The sequence below is a fragment of the Lissotriton helveticus genome, chromosome 8 (genome assembly GCF_964261635.1).
Source record: "Lissotriton helveticus chromosome 8, aLisHel1.1, whole genome shotgun sequence".
Classification (NCBI taxonomy): Eukaryota; Metazoa; Chordata; class Amphibia; order Caudata; family Salamandridae; genus Lissotriton; species Lissotriton helveticus.
Genome location: NC_136069.1, coordinates 1,586,048,486 through 1,586,066,852, shown reverse-complemented (window position 1 = coordinate 1,586,066,852; position 18,367 = coordinate 1,586,048,486).

Genomic DNA, 18,367 nt, shown 5'->3' with positions numbered 1-18,367 from the left:
TCCGGCGTAGTGGGTGGGGGTGGTCACCAATTGCTTGAGTCCAAGGTTGGCGAGGTTGTCCAGCAGGGTGGTGGTGTTGCGGTCGTTGTTGTTCTCCAGGTGGAAGTTGAGGTCTCCGAGGAGGATGTAGTCGGCTGAGGGGAGGGCGAGCGGGCTGACAAAGTCGGCGATGTCCTCGCTGAATTGTGTGCGTGGTCCCGGGGGTCTGTAGATGTACATTGCACAATAAATTGAAAGTACTTACAAGTCCAATTCTCAATAGGGACCAAAAGATTTGCATTTTTTCTTTTGCTCACTGGTAGTGCTCTGAATTATCGAAAGGTGACAGGCAGCACTTTATAAAACTCGAAAAACGCAGTGCTTTATAAAACTCAAAATTCAATAAATAAATTAAAGAACCAGGGCCAGGTGATTCAAACACTTCTGTGGGAAGCTCAGGAAATATGTAGATGCTATTGTTGCCAAAAGTATGTGACACACGCTATTCTTGTGTCACAAGGTCACCGTTATGCCCCATTGACATTCCCTCTTCTATGAGAAAACCATTATAGAGGAAAGAATGTTACTTTGATGTACATCTGCTGCAGTATTTGACCTCCGTGACCTGTTCAGCGACTGCAAATGCTTATTTTATGGCATTGCAGCAGCATTGTTATTCCCCTGCGGCAGCAAATGTACATTTTAACAATACATAGCTGAGGTCAATTAGCCTGAGGTCTAGGCTAAAAGCGACATTTTAACACTCTCAGGCTTGGGCTGAGTCCCCGGAGGAGCTGTTTATCAAAGCTTAATAGCATCCAGACACAGCTCTATGAGGCAGCTCATTGATGGGGCTGCAGAGCACTGCATCCCTGCTCAGGGCAGCCGGCAGTAGCCTCAGCACGTTTAGAGACGTGCTCACGATGTGCATCCCTTTAAATGCACTTTTACTCGGAACACTGTCAGATTTCAATGCATTGCAAATTACAGAAAACTCTATCACTTTTTTTCCACTGCACTCATACATTTTATGCCATATATTCAGATACTTGTTTTAATCCCTGCCCCATTCACAGATGACTTTGATAATTGGTAATGACTTTCCTACTCTCAAAGTACACTTTGTAACTCATTGTGAATTGAAAGGCAAAAGTGGCATGAAAGGGGCAGTACACTCATCCCTTCTTTGAGAAGGTAGCAACCATGAAAGTTGGCATCCGTTTACAAAAAGATATCTGTCTCAGCTGTCACAAAGGGACAACTTCCACTTTGTGGAAGTGTACTATCTTGAGAGGAACAGACAGCAGTCCCGGAGACTCATACATGCTTCCCTAAATGCCATTAACAGCAGGACAACATTCCAAATACCTTACAGTTAAGGGAAAGGGACTGTATAAGAGAACAAACATTTGCATAGCAGATAGGTCTGGCGTTGGCCACCAGACTTTTGGCAATTCTTCTTTTGTATTTTCATGGTGTTTGCAAAACTTTATTGTTCAGGTAGCTGCTGGGCCCTGGTCAATCTAAACAACACATTGCCTAAAGGCAAATGTGTTGTCTTTATCTAAAAAAAGCACATATTGCCATTGCCCTCCCTGGCACTGAAAGGAACTACTTTGTGTGCTGGTGTGCTCTTTGTGAAAGGGCAGCAAGCCGTAACTCATAGTGAAGTCAGCCAATGACTGAAGTTGGCTGATTCATTGCCCTTTGATGCATGCTGGAGTGGGGGGAAGAAAACTGTGAATGACAGAACCACAAATTAATGGGCGAAATGTGCCTGAAAATGTCTACAGATAACTATGTTATATACATTATTTTAGTAAAATCAAAAGGTCTTGTCTAACACAGATTTATAAAAGCCAATCAGTCTGGCATTTGCTGCCAGCTTGTTGCCTTTGGGGAAGAAGACGAGAAATAGAGAAAGAAAAAAGGAGGACGGCAAGAAGCAAAGGAGAAGGCAACAAAGAAGACAATAAAGAAAGAAGGAGGAATGCAAGAAGTAAACAAAAGGCAAGAAAGAAGAAGACAAGAAAGAAAGAAAGAATGAAAGAAACAAAGATAGAAACAAAGAAAGAGGTAGGCAACAATAGCCGAAAGGACAAACAAGAATAAAAGAAAAGAGAAAACAAAAGAGCAAAGAAAAAAAAAAGAATGAAGAAAGATAAAAAAGAAAGAAGAAGTCAAGATAGAAAAAAGAAAGAAGAAAAGAAAGAAATAGAGGAGGGCGAGTAAGAAAGAAGGAAAGAAAGAAAGAAAGAAAGAAAGAAAGAAAGAAAGAAAGAAAGAAAAGAAGAAAGGAAGGAAGGAAGAAACAAACAAAAGAAACAAAGAAAGAAAGACAGGGTTACAAAGATAGATCACCTTTGTGAGCTTATATTCAGAATTCATGGGAGCTGCTGGTATGGTGTGAAAAAGCAGTAGTCAGAGAAATAAACAAAGGCCACTTCAAAAGGAATTTGCAACAGCATTCATAGCAACTGATACAGATGGAATGTGAGGTGTTATCATCTGGTAGCACTACAAACAAAGACAACACTAAAGTAATAATGAAGTAAAAGCAAAAATAATGAGAGTGAAAGGAACTACCTTGTGCCCAGATGTGAACTGTGTGAAATGGCTAAATTCAGTCACTTGACCAGTGGCTGGAGTAAGCTGACCCATTGCCCCATGCTAAATGCAGTAGTGGGTGGAAGCAAAATGTGAATGGCACAAGAACAAATTATGTAAGTATATTATACATATCATTTTAGTAAAATAAAATGGTCTTGGCTAACAGTAAACTCATAAAATCTTGTCCTCATTTAGATTCTATTCACTAACTGTATGCACACATTTATATATATATATAAAATACTTTTTAGGAGAAACATACCACCACCGCTTCCCTTTTGTTACTCCGTTAAATTCCCTTTACTTCTTCCCTCCCTTAACCCCGAAAATTATTTGTTACCTCCCTTCATCTCTACCCACCACTACACTCTAAATGTACCCATACCTCCCTTTGCTGCACCTTCACCTCCCTTTGTATTGAATAACATACATGATTTTATTTAAAAAAACTTACCTGCATGGTAAAATTCAGCAATGAAAAGGTTAAAAATACTTACTTTCATGGTAAAGTCTACTTGATAATTGTCTTGCATAGTAAAGGCTGTGTTGTAAAGCCTGTTTCCCCATTCACATCAATATGTATTCTTGCATGGTATCACTATAAGATATTGTGAGGGAAAATGTATCTGGGAAACATCAACTTATGAAAAATCTCCCTTTCAGCCATCTGCTATGTGCTCTTAGTGCAGTGCGAGGGTGGCAATTGGGTGGTTTTTAGCACTTGACAAAAAATCCCAAAATAAATAGAATAGCACATTAACATTGTTTGTGCCCTTTTTGAGCATGTTACTGTCTAATGTTTCATGATTTGTATTCACAGGTGCCAGCAGATTAAAACCCTGATAGTAGTGAATCAGAACACTATCAAGCTTTGATCACCCCTGTAAAACCTACAAACCACTCTCACAAGATATTTTGGCTCCTATTTCAATACAGAATTTTTTACTCTTTTGTTATTCACAAGAAAATTGAATACGGCTGTCAAGAACGCCATTACATTGCGGCAATTCAAAAGTGACTGAGTGTATAAAAAGGGGCTGTGTCCCCTTGCAAAAGGTGAATTTAAGAGAAAAAACAGTAACAGTTGTGGTCAATAGTGAAGTATATACAAGACATACACAAGTGACATAAATACATATGATTCACGATTTCTGTCCTACCTATATATTTATAACATGAATACAAGACCCAATGATGATTTAAAAGTTAGGGTTTAGGAGACTGTATGGACATGAAAGGCATTAACGTTGAAGTTTTGACCCTGAAAGCAGCGCAGAGTGTTATGCGTCACAGCTGGTCTTCTTAAGGACTGTGAAAGACGGGGTGGAAGCCACATGAACGAATAATCCAATCAATTTATTTGGGGGAAGCAGTGATCCTAGCGAGAGATTCCACCAGAATTTGGAAATCAGAATTCCTGTTGTAAGTCAGGGATTTGTGGGGATCCAGAAATGGTATCCAAAGGTAAGGTGATGAAACAATTTACTTTGCTAGGGACCAAGGCTATGAAGACATCCACCATCCGGTAGGAGTGTTATTGTGAAACGATTGCTCAAATTGTAGAAGACCTCCACCAGCAGGCTGGAGTCTTAAAAAAAAGAACAGATGACTTCCACCAGCCGGTTGGAATCTTGTGTTGTCGAGTCAACTTGTTTAATACCACCAAGAAAAGGTTGGGTACTTGAAAACTTGTACTACTTATTGTAGGTATTTTAATTTCAGTGATGTCACTTTTGTGAATGCCAGAAAAACCAAGGAATTCGATAATACAACCAGGGAGAGAAAATATGAAAAGCACAACAACCAATTAAAAAACATAAGATCGCATTTATTTCTAGGTATACAGGTTCATGATAAAAGCATTTTAATTCAAAAACATACAAACAAAATAGTTATGTAAACAATTAATCAAGTACAAATAATGTATTTATAACACAATTACACAAAAATTAATAAAACAGTGGCAGACAATTATAGTCATCGACGTGCGTTTCGGCGTTTTATCAAGAACGCCTTCCTCAGGAGCCACATTAAAATCTGAAAAACATATGTAGAATAAATTAAAAACATACAAAGGAGTATCTTACACTCCTATCATGATCATACCAATACATGTGCATATAACTGTGCTTACATATCAATGCCTCCCTACTCATGCGGCTTAACAATGTAGCTGCAAAAGGTACAGACTCATTATTTTATATTTGAGCAGTGGTATATTGTTTACTAAGAAGGTCAGGATAGGATATTTCAACATGGGATTTTTTCCCCCCTATAAATTAAACCTAAGACAATGGACTCGTATTGCTCACAAAGAAAGATAGAAAAAACATGAGTTTGTACACTCGGTTAGATTCATACCTTATCAGAGAGAACACGAGATGAGTGTTCACTATGTATTCCTTATATATGTATCAAGACCAGGTCGGTATATAGTCTCTTAATTTTCCTATCGCCTGGGTGGGGTCACATCTCACACGACGAAACTTGTTATCTCAAGTGGTGAGAACACAGCTATTGTAGATACAAAACGATACCAGATCCTGTGCATATGAATTGGCACTGGATATTATGAAAACGAGTATCGTATCAATTGTTGTGGCAAATGTTGTAATAGAACTGACACTAAAGTTGAGCAACACATATACATTGGTCAATAAAAGTACTTTCATATATAAAGAGTTCCTATATACATGTGATTTATCCAAATGCCTCCATATCTAGAGGGTTCCTTTATACATATGATTTGTCCAAATGGAAGCTTGACTATGTATTAAAATATAATTTCTAAAGTCCAAATTAAAAATTAATAATTAAATGGCTGTAATTTACAATAGAGACCAAGTCTACATGGTATCTATGATATCTGGTACATGTATGGCACCGATGTATGTTGGACATATATTTCTTACCAAGATTGTAGACGCGGCCGTGATTCCAACCAATAAAGGAACCACAAAGAGGACCCGCTCCCAGTCTTTTAAATGGAAAAATAGCTCAAGTGTTTATCCTTGTCTACATGCAGTCGATACGCTCGTAAACATCAGTCATGCTTCAATGCTAAAAGGGAAATAATTGGGAACACTAAATGCCCTTCTGTATACAGATAATTTATGTTTGCAAAACTATTTAGAGCTACAGATGTCAATATCTTACAGAGTGTAGCGCAGAGTAGAAAATTATGTCAGGTTACACGAAGAGGCCACCGTCCATCTTCGGTACTAAGAGTGAAAAACCAGACTGTAATTATCAACGAATACAAAAATAGTTTAAATTGCAAGTGCAATTTCGGGGGTGGAAGCGGCAAAACTTACCAAATATATAAAAAGGTAAATGATAACATAAAAACGGGGGAGCCGCGTTCAGGATATCCGCTGGCGTCCCTTGACAATGTTTTCGATACTGTAGGTAAAGATACAACAGACCTGCAGTTACTAACAAATATCGGAGTGGTTTAATTGCAGGTACGCTTTCAAAAGAAACATTCAGGGGGCGGGGGGGGAAACTGCTCGCTTACCGAATATAGTTGCAGACGAGCAATAGCATCAACCTGCGGGCGCCACGGTCAGGATGTCTGTTGGCGTCCCGCAGCCGTTGGAAAAGATGATCAACCCGGATCATTTTTTAAGACCCCATATTCCAAAAATCAAATCTTATGTTAAGGACACTTGTCATATGATAAATACAGTAGAAAACTTAGATATCACACCAGGGAAGGATATACTTGTAACCCTTGATATAGAATCCCTCTATAGTAACATTCCGATAGATGAAGCGATTAGAGCAACAGACTGGTTTATAGACAAACACAACATCATATGTCCCAAGAAATTCTTAATAGATTGTCTGTTTATTGTCTTAACAGAAAATGTCTTTGAATTCGGTGAAGATACCTACCGCCAATTGAGGGGTGTAAGTATGGGGGCCTCAGTTGCTCCATCGATAGCCAACATATACATGTCCCGGTTTGAGGAACGCTTCATAGACAATGAAATAGCACCTTTCTTTGAGTCGATTTCCCATTGGTCCAGATACATTGATGACATCTTTTTTGTCTGGACCAATGGGAAAGATACTCTTCTTGAATTCTTGGAGTGGATTAACTTGACCGACAGTAATTTGAATTTCACTGCGCACCATAATGAGAATCAAGTTGAATTTCTAGATCTTTTAATTCGAGTCAATAATAATAAATTGGAGGTGGATCTATTTGTGAAAAAAACAGCTCGAAATACCCTACTACATTTCAACATTTTCCACCCGAAGTGTCAACGAGAAAGTATTCCCTTCTCCCAATTTCTTAGGGTCCGCAGAAATTGTTCGAATTTGTCGGATTATGACAAACAAGCAGCAATTATGCGCAAAAGGTTCTGTGATCGCGGATACCCTCATAGATTAATAAGGAATTCTTATAAACGTGCTCGATTTTATGATCGAGACGCGTTATTAACCCCTAAAGATAATCAGGCCAAAGATCGAATTGTATGTGTCACTACCCATTCGACCATGAACGAACGCATAAGGCAAATTATCAATGCCAATTGGCACATCTTGAACTGCAACCCGTCTTCCACGTCTGCCTTAACTAAACCACTATTTGCACATAGGAGAAACAGGAATCTGAAAGATAAAATAGTTCATTCTAAGTTTAATTCCAAATTACCCAATGGTAATCAGACTCAAAGATCATTACTAGCGAATTTACCAGTTCGAGGTACAGTTCCTTGCTCCTCGTGCAAATCCTGCAAGAATATCATGGGCGGTGAGACGTTTACCCACAACGGTTCCACTTTCAAAGCCACTGACTTGTGGAACTGTAAAACCGCAAATGTGGTTTACTTTATCAGTTGCCCGTGTGGCATGGGCTACGTTGGTGAGACGTGCAGGTCGATCCAAACACGACTCACAGAACACAGATCAGCCATCAAAACCCAGAAACTGAACGCGCCCTTAGTGAAGCATTTTCTCGATTTACAACATAAACCGGAAGATGTACACTGGCGCATCCTGGAAAAGATTAAAACCCCAGATGGTAAAGGAGGATGCGCCATTCGAAAAAAACGCGAAGTTTTTTGGATTTTTGTTCTGGACACACACAAAAGGGGATTAAATAACGAAATTCCCTGGGAGAATGCCATTTGTTTCCATTAGAATTATCAATTTTTGGGTAGTCCATAGGTTCATCCTCTATGTTTCATAGTCCCTGGAATTGTTAGAATACTCGTTAAAGGTCAAAATGTACTAGCAATCCGAGAGTCCATAAGGGCGTCTTTCCTACACCCCTTCCAATACCCCTTCGTATCTCTTGATGAAAATATAATTCACCTTTCCCTCTCCCTCCTTCCTTCCTTTTCCGTATTACATAAAATATCTTGGTATTGCATCAATTGTCATCAATTCCTTTTGCCTTCTCCCCGTCGTTGTATATACCTATTGTGGTTTACTATTTAAGAATATTGTTTTACGATTGATATTGATTCCATAATTCGGGAGCTATACCCCCATGTGGGTATAACATACGCTGCAAAGTCCTGGTTTGGACTTTGATATATGCATCAGGTGTTCCATCCCTCGAATTTAGAATCTTGGGACACTCTCCCTTTAAGTAGAGGCTCCGACGAACCGACGCGTCAGCACAGGTAACTCTGTTACGCATATTTAAGAAGGGGCGTAGCAGCTGGCCGGGTTAATCATCTTTTCCAACGGCTGCGGGACGCCAACAGACATCCTGACCGTGGCGCCAGCAGGTTGAAGCTATTGCTCGTCTGCAACTATATTCGGTAAGCGAATCCTCCCCCACCTCCCCCCCCCCTGAATGTTTCCTTTGAAAGCGTACCTGCAATTAAACCACTCCGATATTTGTTAGTAACTGCAGGTCTGTTGTATCTTTACCTACAGTATCGAAAACATTGTCAAGGGACGCCAGCGGATATCCTGAACGCGGCTCCCCCGTTTTTATGTTATCATTTACCTTTTTATATATTTGGTAAGTTTTGCCGCTTCCACCCCCGAAATTAGTGCAATTTAAACTATTTTTGTATTCGTTGATAATTACCGTCTGGTTTTTCACTCTTAGTACCGAAGATGGACGGTGGCCTCTTCGTGTAACCTGACATAATTTTCTACTCTGCGCTACACTCGGTAAGATATTGACATCTGTAGCTCTAAATAGTTTTGCAAACATAAATTATCTGTATACAGAAGGGCATTTAGTGTTCCCAATTATTTCCCTTTTAGCATTGAAGCATGACGGATGTTTACGAGCGTATCGACTGCATGTAGACAAGGATAAACACTTGAGCTATTTTTCCATTTAAAAGACTGGGAGCGGGTCCTCTTTGTGGTTCCTTTATTGGTTGGAATCACGGCCGCGTCTACAGTCTTGGTAAGAAATATATGTCCAACATACATCGGTGCCATACATGTACCAGATATCATAGATACCATGTAGACTTGGTCTCTATTGTAAATTACAGCCATTTAATTATTAATTTTTAATTTGGACTTTAGAAATTATATTTTAATACATAGTCAAGCTTCCATTTGGACAAATCATATGTATAAAGGAACCCTCTAGATATGGAGGCATTTGGATAAATCACATGTATATAGGAACTCTTTATATATGAAGGTACTTTTATTGACCAATGTATATGTGTTGCTCAACTTTAGTGTCAGTTCTATTACAACATTTGCCACAACAATTGATACGATACTCGTTTTCATTATATCCAGTGCCAATTCATATGCACAGGATCTGGTATCGTTTTGTATCTACAATAGCTGTGTTCTCACCACTTTAGATAACAAGTTTCGTCGTGTGAGATGTGACCCCACCCAGGCGATAGGAAAATTAAGAGACTATATACCGACCTGGTCTTGATACATATATAAGGAATACATAGTGAACACTCATCTCGTGTTCTCTCCGATAAGGTATGAATCTAACGGAGTGTACAAACTCATGTTTTTTCTATCTTTCTTTGTGAGCAATACGAGTCCATTGTCTTAGGTTTAATTTATAGGGGGGAAAAAATCCCATGTTGAAATATCCTATCCTGACCTTCTTAGTAAACAATATACCACTGCTCAAATATAAAATAATTAGTCTGTACCTTTTGCAGCTACATTGTTAAGCCGCATGAGTAGGGAGGCATTGATATGTAAGCACAGTTATATGCACATGTATTGGTATGATCATGATAGGAGTGTAAGATACTCCTTTGTATGTTTTTAATTTATTCTACATATGTTTTTCAGATTTTAATGTGGCTCCTGAGGAAGGCGTTCTTGATAAAACGCCGAAACGCGCGTCGATGACTATAATTGTCTGCCACTGTTTTATTAATTTTTGTGTAATTGTGTTATAAATACATTATTTGTACTTGATTAATTGTTTACATAACTATTTTGTTTTTATGTTTTTGAATTAAAATGCTTTTATCATGAACCTGTATACCTAGAAATAAATGCGATCTTATGTTTTTTAATTGGTTGTTGTGCTTTTCATATTTTCTCTCCCTGGTTGTATTATCGAATTCCTTGGTTTTTCTCACATTGTTTATTTCCCTGTATAACAAATTCAGTTGTCTAACAGGGGGTCCTTGTTACCTACGCCACTTTTGTGAATGCCACCTGAGTCTATGATTTGAATAACATCATTTCCTGTGATGCCACCAGGGTCAAAGGTAACCTGGTGTTACTTCCTCTATTATTGTCATTAGGTCAATGAGACTGAAATATTTTCATGTGTGGCAGGGATTTCTTGGCAATACATATATGTTACATACAAACCAGACCTAATTGTATATGCCAACCTAAAGAGCTGTAACTATCTTTAGAGAGTGTATGTGTAAGGGTCAGTGCCTAGATAACTAATATTTTAAATGGTGAAGCTCGGTAACAACATCTGCGAGATAGCTATAATATTTTAGGTGCAGGTTCACATTAGTCGTACTACCAAAATAACAGAAACACTTCAGAAAATAATCCATTCTCCATTGCAAAGAACTCCAGATAATGGTTAGTAAGACAAGGCTATTCGTCCTCGCATATAACAAGCCTGAAATGAAGGAGGAAGCAGAATTTGCTACAGTTGCTAGTCTTTAGAGTCCATCTCTAAGCATTGTTCATGCTTTGGAGTGTAGATACAAGAGGATACACAGGGACTCGGCATTCCCTCTCCAGAGAGAATCTATTGGGAGAAAGGTATATATAGACACAATAATTTTGGAGGGTTTGACATGGAGACTGATGGAGGGGACATGCCGTAGTGCCATTATATGACCACAGGTCCTACAGCTTTCTGAGGGTGCACAGACATAATATCGACTCCAAAATATCGTCTGGACAGAATATCGAGTTTTAAATATCGTTTGGAGAAAATATCGACTAGACAGAATATCGACAGCCAAAATATCGTTTTTAAGGTAAGTGAAGTAATATCGACTGTAAATAATATAGACAGTGAAAATATCCAGGTATATAATCTAGATAGTAAAAAATATAGTTTTTTAAATAATATTTAATTATTTATAGTGTGTTTATGTTATAATATGTGTGAAAAGTGTCAATTTATTATTTTTTTTTTTTTAATTAATTATTTTTTTAATTATTGTGTAATTTAATTCTGTAGCGGGTTGTGGGTTTATAGGGGAATAGGGTGGGAAGTAATTTAATTATAATTAATTAAATATGTAAATTTATTAATTGGTAGTAATAATTAATTAATTGGTAATTAAATAATATATGTTAATTATTTAAAATTTAATTGGTAATTAATTTTATTTAATTGATTAATTGCTAATTATGTCAATTAAAATAATTTATTTTCTCTAGCGGGTTGTGGGTTTATAGGGGAATAGGGTGGGAAGTAATTTAATTATAATTAATTAAATATGTAAATTTATTAATTGGTAGTAATAATTAATTAATTGGTAATTAAATAATATATGTTAATTATTTAAAATTTAATTGGTAATTAATTTTATTTAATTGATTAATTGCTAATTATGTCAATTAAAATAATTTATTTTCTCTAGCGGGTTGTGGGTTTATAGGGGAATAGGGTGGGAAGTAATTTAATTATAATTAATTAAATATGTAAATTTATTAATTGGTAGTAATAATTAATTAATTGGTAATTAAATAATATATGTTAATTATTTAAAATTTAATTGGTAATTAATTTTATTTAATTGATTAATTGCTAATTATGTCAATTAAAATAATGTATTTTCTCTAGCGGGTTGTGGGTTTATAGGGGAATAGGGTGGGAAGTAATTTAATTATAATTAATTAAATATGTTAATTTAATAATTGGTAGTAATATTTAATTAATTGTTAATTAAAAAATGTTTGTTAATTAATTAAAATGTAATTGGTAATTAATTTTATTTAATTGATTAATTGCTAATTATGTTAAATGAAAGGGGTATTTTTAGGGTTCAGGGTCAGTTTTTAGTTTTTGGGTAAAGGGGTATTTTTAGGGTTCAGGGTCAGTTTTCAGTTTTTGGGTAAAGGGGTATTTTTAGGGTTCAGGGTCAGTTTTCAGTTTTTGGGTAAAGGGGTATTTTTAGGGTTCAGGGTCAGTTTTTAGTTTTTGGGTAAAGGGGTATTTTTAGGGTTCAGGGTCAGTTTTCAGTTTTTGGGTAAAGGGGTATTTTTAGGGTTCAGGGTCAGTTTTCAGTTTTTGGGTAAAGGGGTATTTTTAGGGTTCAGGGTCAGTTTTTAGTTTTTGGGTAAAGGGGTATTTTTAGGGTTCAGGGTCAGTTTTCAGTTTTTGGGTAAAGGGGTATTTTTAGGGTTCAGGGTCAGTTTTCAGTTTTTGGGTCAAGGGGTATTTTTAGGGTTCAGGGTCAGTTTTCAGTTTTTGGGTAAAGGGGTATTTTTAGGGTTCAGGGTCAGTTTTCAGTTTTTGGGTAAAGGGTTATTTTTAGGGTTCAGGGTCAGTTTTTAGTTTTTGGGTAAAGGGGTATTTTTAGGGTTCAGGGTCAGTTTTGGGTTTTTGGGGTACATATACAATATTGCCTATTATTTAATTAAATGTTGTTACTATATATATATGTTTTAAGAAATATGATTAAAAATATATTATTTTTTTTACTTTCATTAAATATTTAATTATTAAAAGTTATTTTAAGTATTGTTAATTATATTTTAGTAATTATTTTTTATATTAATGTAATTAAACATTGTTTTTAGTAAAGTCGATATTTTTTACAACGATATTTTTGTAAACGATATTTTGTAGTCGATATTTTTGTACTTACCTGTTTGTACATACAAACTCGATATTTTTGTAGTAGATATTTTCACCTCGATATTTTGGGTACTCGATATTGTGGTAGTCGATATTCTTTCAGTGATCCCTTTCTGAGACATGCAAGGACAGCTACATGAAGTTGTATAAAATAGTTAGGGAAATTAGTAGCTGCTCAGACACTATAATAACATTGAGGCTGGTAACTCCTATATATATAGAGGTTTTGGTAGGAATTAGACTAATCTAATAGGGAAAATAGGAATGTGTAATTTAAAATGATTTGGGTTTTCCTTATCTTCATTTTGTTTTACATAATTACTGCTGAGATTAACCTATTGATTACCATCATTCTGATACATAAGATTTATGTTCTGACTGTACATAATATATTATCTTTTATTGTAAAATAACAACCGCTGTGTGCCTCTACTGTTTGCAGAAGCAAGGCAGAGGGTCGGCATACACATACACACCCACATATATATATATATATATATATATATATATATATATATATATATATATTCACTGAAAAAACCATAGGTTATAGACCATATATAGTTAGGAATTAGCATTTACAAAACCTTGAAAATTCACAGAAAAAACCATAGGTTATAGACCATATATAGTTAGGAATTAGCATTTACAAAACCTTATTTTACTCACACAAAACCATTGAAATTCGCATATATAGTTAGTTGCACTAACTATATATCGCGCACCCGCAATCCACTGCTGATGATGTCACATATTACATCATTCATGACATGGTCAGTGACATCACTGATGACATCACTGATGACATCTCAAATGACATCACTGATGACATCTCAAATGACATCACTGATGACATCACTGATGACATCTCAAATGACATCACTGATGACATCACTGATGACATCTCAAATGACATCACTGATGACATCACTGATGACATCACTGATGACATCTCAAATGACATCACTGATGACATCACTGATGACATAAACAAATATTGAACCGCTGCACTCCAAAGTGTGTGTGGTAGTAAAGTTTTTCGTAATATTCAAATCTTATAGGTACTCCAGGTGTTCACCTCCTGGGTCATGAGGTGCTCAGAACAATAGCTGCGGGAAATCCTACGGCGAGTAGGAATGACCTGAAGTACACTTGACTCACAACAGTGCTGTATAGTTAGTCCAATATAATTAGAGAATTTTAGTACATTCCAGTTTGAATTTGATTAAGTCATTTATTTGTTGATCATCATATTTCATTCATATGATTAGACATTCTCATCTTCTAATTTCTTTTCATTATTGAATCTCAAACGACGTGTTAATGATCCACATAATTATTAAATGCCCCAATGCATTTCGCACAAAAGTGCGCTTCCTCAGGGGGTCTGTAATTAAAATAAAAATGACAAGAGTAGGTATACTAGTATATTTCCAGGAGGCGGTACAGTACAACTAAATATGCGTGATTGGAACAACTAAGTGAAGTCAACACAAAAGTAAATGAATCAAAAAAAATGAATAACGAGAGGTGTACACCAGAACCCAACCGAAAATCATGCATGTACTCGGAAAGGCTGTCCTCAGTGTTTGAAACTGTACCGCCTCCTGGAAATATACTAGTATACCTACTCTTGTCATTTTTATTTTTATTACAGACCCCCTGAGGAAGCGCACTTTTGTGCGAAATGCATTGGGGCATTTAATAATTATGTGGATCATTAACACGTCGTTTGAGATTCAATAATGAAAAGAAATTAGAAGATGAGAATGTCTAATCATATGAATGAAATATGATGATCAACAAATAAATGACTTAATCAAATTCAAACTGGAATGTACTAAAATTCTCTAATTATATTGGACTAACTATACAGCACTGTTGTGAGTCAAGTGTACTTCAGGTCATTCCTACTCGCCGTAGGATTTCCCGCAGATATCACTGATGACATCTCATTTGACATTACTGATCACATCACTGATGGCATCATTCATGTGATAATACGATGAACCTCTTCAGACTCTAATATAACCTTAGATAAACTCAGTGTAAACACTCACAGACTGTCACTCATCCATGGAGTTACTCACACACCTAGTCAGTCATGCAAAGAATCAATCACACCTCCATTTCCTCAACTATACAGTTATACACACCTTACTTATTCAAACATATACTAACACATATTTACTCTCTTATACAATCCCTGATACAAGTTCACAATGATCCATACAGCCACTCACACATTCACTGGCTCTTATGCACAGTTATTTATATATGTCAACTCTCACATGTACTGTGTTTTACATATGTACTTACTTTGACATGTAGCACTGAGATATCCATTCACTCACCAATACACTCATGCACACAGTCAACCGCCCATACAGCTGTTTCCACATGCACTTTTGAACCCATACATCTAGTGAATCAACTGCTCACACATCTATGCACAGAGTCATACACCTCCCAGCCACCCACACACACACTCAGTCTCCCATACAAATACTTGGGCAACCAATCAATAACCCATATAGTTACTCATATAGCTACTGATCAACACATGCAGCAGTTTACAGAACAACAGACATAATGATGCACAAATTAAGACAGTTTAGTCACTAACCCATGCACTCAGTGAGACACATTTAATCACTCACTCATACAGTCAGTCATGCACCTACTAAATCCTTCATCCAGACACTTATACATCCACTCATTCTTCAATATGTAAGACATATTTTAACTTTACAGAAACATACAGTCACTGGATGTTGTCATCAGTGATGTCATCAGTGATGTCATTTGAGATGTCATCAGTGATGTCATCAGTGATGTCACTGACCATGTCATGAATGATGTAATATGTGACATCATCAGCAGTGGATTGCGGGTGCGCGATATATAGTTAGTGCAACTAACTATATATGCGAATTTCAATGGTTTTGTGTGAGTAAAATAAGGTTTTGTAAATGCCAATTCCCAACTATATATGGTCTATAACCTATGGTTTTTTCAGTGAATTTTCAAGGTTTTGTAAATGCTAATTCCTAACTATATATGGTCTATAACCTATGTTTTTTTTCAGTGAATTTCAATGGTTTTTTAATAGCAAATATCAAAAGCTGTAAAATGTATTCTTCTTTTAAAGGAAAAATATATTTTATATGCATTTAATATAATTTTTGTATGTATATAAATTTTTTGAGGGAACGAATTTATCAACTATCATGCTGAAGAAGAGTGTGGGGAAAAAAAACAAAGAGGAGGACTAAGAGGAAAGAACAATCAGTTCAAAAATACAATTGCTTTAAAGCATGAAGTGCTTTTCCACACATTTACATTTAAATAACCCATATTAGAACATACAAAATATCTACAGAGGAGACGGTGTACATTGAATTTTAGACTCTTCATTGGTACCTACATGTTGGTACTTACATCACCCACACAACACAACAGCTCTATTCAGAGCTACCCTACCTCAAAGCACTCTAAAATATTATTTTAATCTTTCCCTTGGTTTTCCCCTTGTTACGCTTTCCGGAACGCTACCCGGTGCGCGGACCGGGCGCTAACCGTGCGAAAATTTGAAAAAAAAGGTTTTTTTTTTACATATATGGGCCTCCTCAGCCACCCTCAGGAAACCTAGGGGGTCAGGATATGTCTCCCGTGCCCCCTTATATCCATTCCCAACATTGTTTATCCTCCATCTTGTGACTAAATTCGTCCAAAACACAAGATGGCGGACTCCCGTTACGCTACCGGTGAGCTACCCGGTTCGCGTACCGGATATCGCTTCCACCGCGAAAAATCGAAAAAAAAATTATTTTAGTTTTTTGCCCCGCGGGGCCCTTTAATAGCCCCCACATCAATCCTAGGGGGTCAGGAGGGGTCTACCTTGCCCCCTTTCATTTATTTCCCCCTTCGTTTATTTCCACCTCTTGTCTCTCGATTCTACCGAGAGACAAGATGGCGGCCGCTCCTGACTGTTTAGAATGTTGACAGTCACCGGAGAGCCAATCCGCTTCTCCTCGCGAAGTTCCGTTATGCGTCTGGTACGCGAACCGGGGCGCTAACCGGGACGCTGTCACAGATATATATATTTTTTTGAACGTTAATTTCTCAAAATCCACTGGAGCACATATCTTGAGACCTAGCAAAGGCACATCGGGCAAACAGTCTCTACAATTTTGCCAAGTTTCATAGAAATCCATTCAGCCGTTCGAGCTAAAAGTGAGTCCAACCGCCCTATGGAAAACTCAATGTTAAAAACACGTTTTGGGACCCCCCTTTTTTCTCGGCCCCCGCTTGACGAAACCCCCCCAAACTTTAGGGGGACGCTCAGAAACAAACTGTGCCATTTTCCTGAAAATTTCAGCCAATTCCGTCCATCAACGCCAAAGTTATTCAACATAGAATTTTCAGAAATCCCTATTCAAAAAAATCCTAACTATATATACCTACTGGCGACCGCTAAGGCTAATTTGACTGCTGCTGACCAGGGACCCTCGTGGATTATCCCTGCAACGTTCCTGCTGCTGGGCTGACCCTTTGCTACACACCTCGCGGAACCCGCTGCGCGGGTCCCGCTTCGCCCGCACTCCAGGACAGGGCTGCCTCGCTGAGGTGTAGAGCTTTGGCGGCGCACCGTGTGCCTCATTGAGGGAAGGAGAGAGCACTCTGCCCGGGCTGCGAGCACCAGGTGAGGGACAGGGACTCCATTTCCCAGGAGTCCCTGTGTAGCCATCCCCTGCACCTGGACGCTCTCCCGGGTAGCCCCGCCCCCAACTGCCTCACCTCCTCATAAGAAACTGCTAACACCCGCTACGCGGGACGCGAGCGGGACGCCCGGGGATAAGCCCGGGACAAGGGCGGGACCGTCTTTGGCCGTCAGTGGCCGAAGGAGGCTGGGCTGGGCCCACTCTCTTGATCCCCCTTACTGCACATTTTAGGTAATGCCTTCGCCCCCACCACGGGAAACTCCCTCAAGGGATGGCGCTTCCTGCTCTGGGACTTTGGATAACTATTTCAAAGCTACTAAAGGAGAGGTGGACAAGGAAAGCTCGCTTGAGAAACGTAGGGTGGAGCGCAGGCGCTCCATAGAATCTATGAAAAGCAGGCTCTCGACCGATATCTTCCCTTATCCCATCACCCAAGAGGAAGGCACGCCACCTAACAGTTTAATTAATTCGACACTCGAGGACTTTCCCGTTTTACTAAGGGAGATTCCTTCTACCCCAGGGCTAGCGGGTGGAAAAAACACAGAGTCAGCCCCACAAGAGTTCTCCCATACTACTGTTAATTTGTTAACCCAAACCCCGCCTATGCAATTGGCTAATAAGAGCAAGTCCAAATTAAATGTAGTGGTGGAGTTACATAGGCCCCCACCTAGTAAACGTGCTCGGAAAACACTGGGGGGGTGGGGGAAATCTAAAATATCACATCTTGACTTTGGCAAGAAACGCACTAATTCCGTCCTACCGGGTAAACCTACGGAGATGGTACCTACCATTC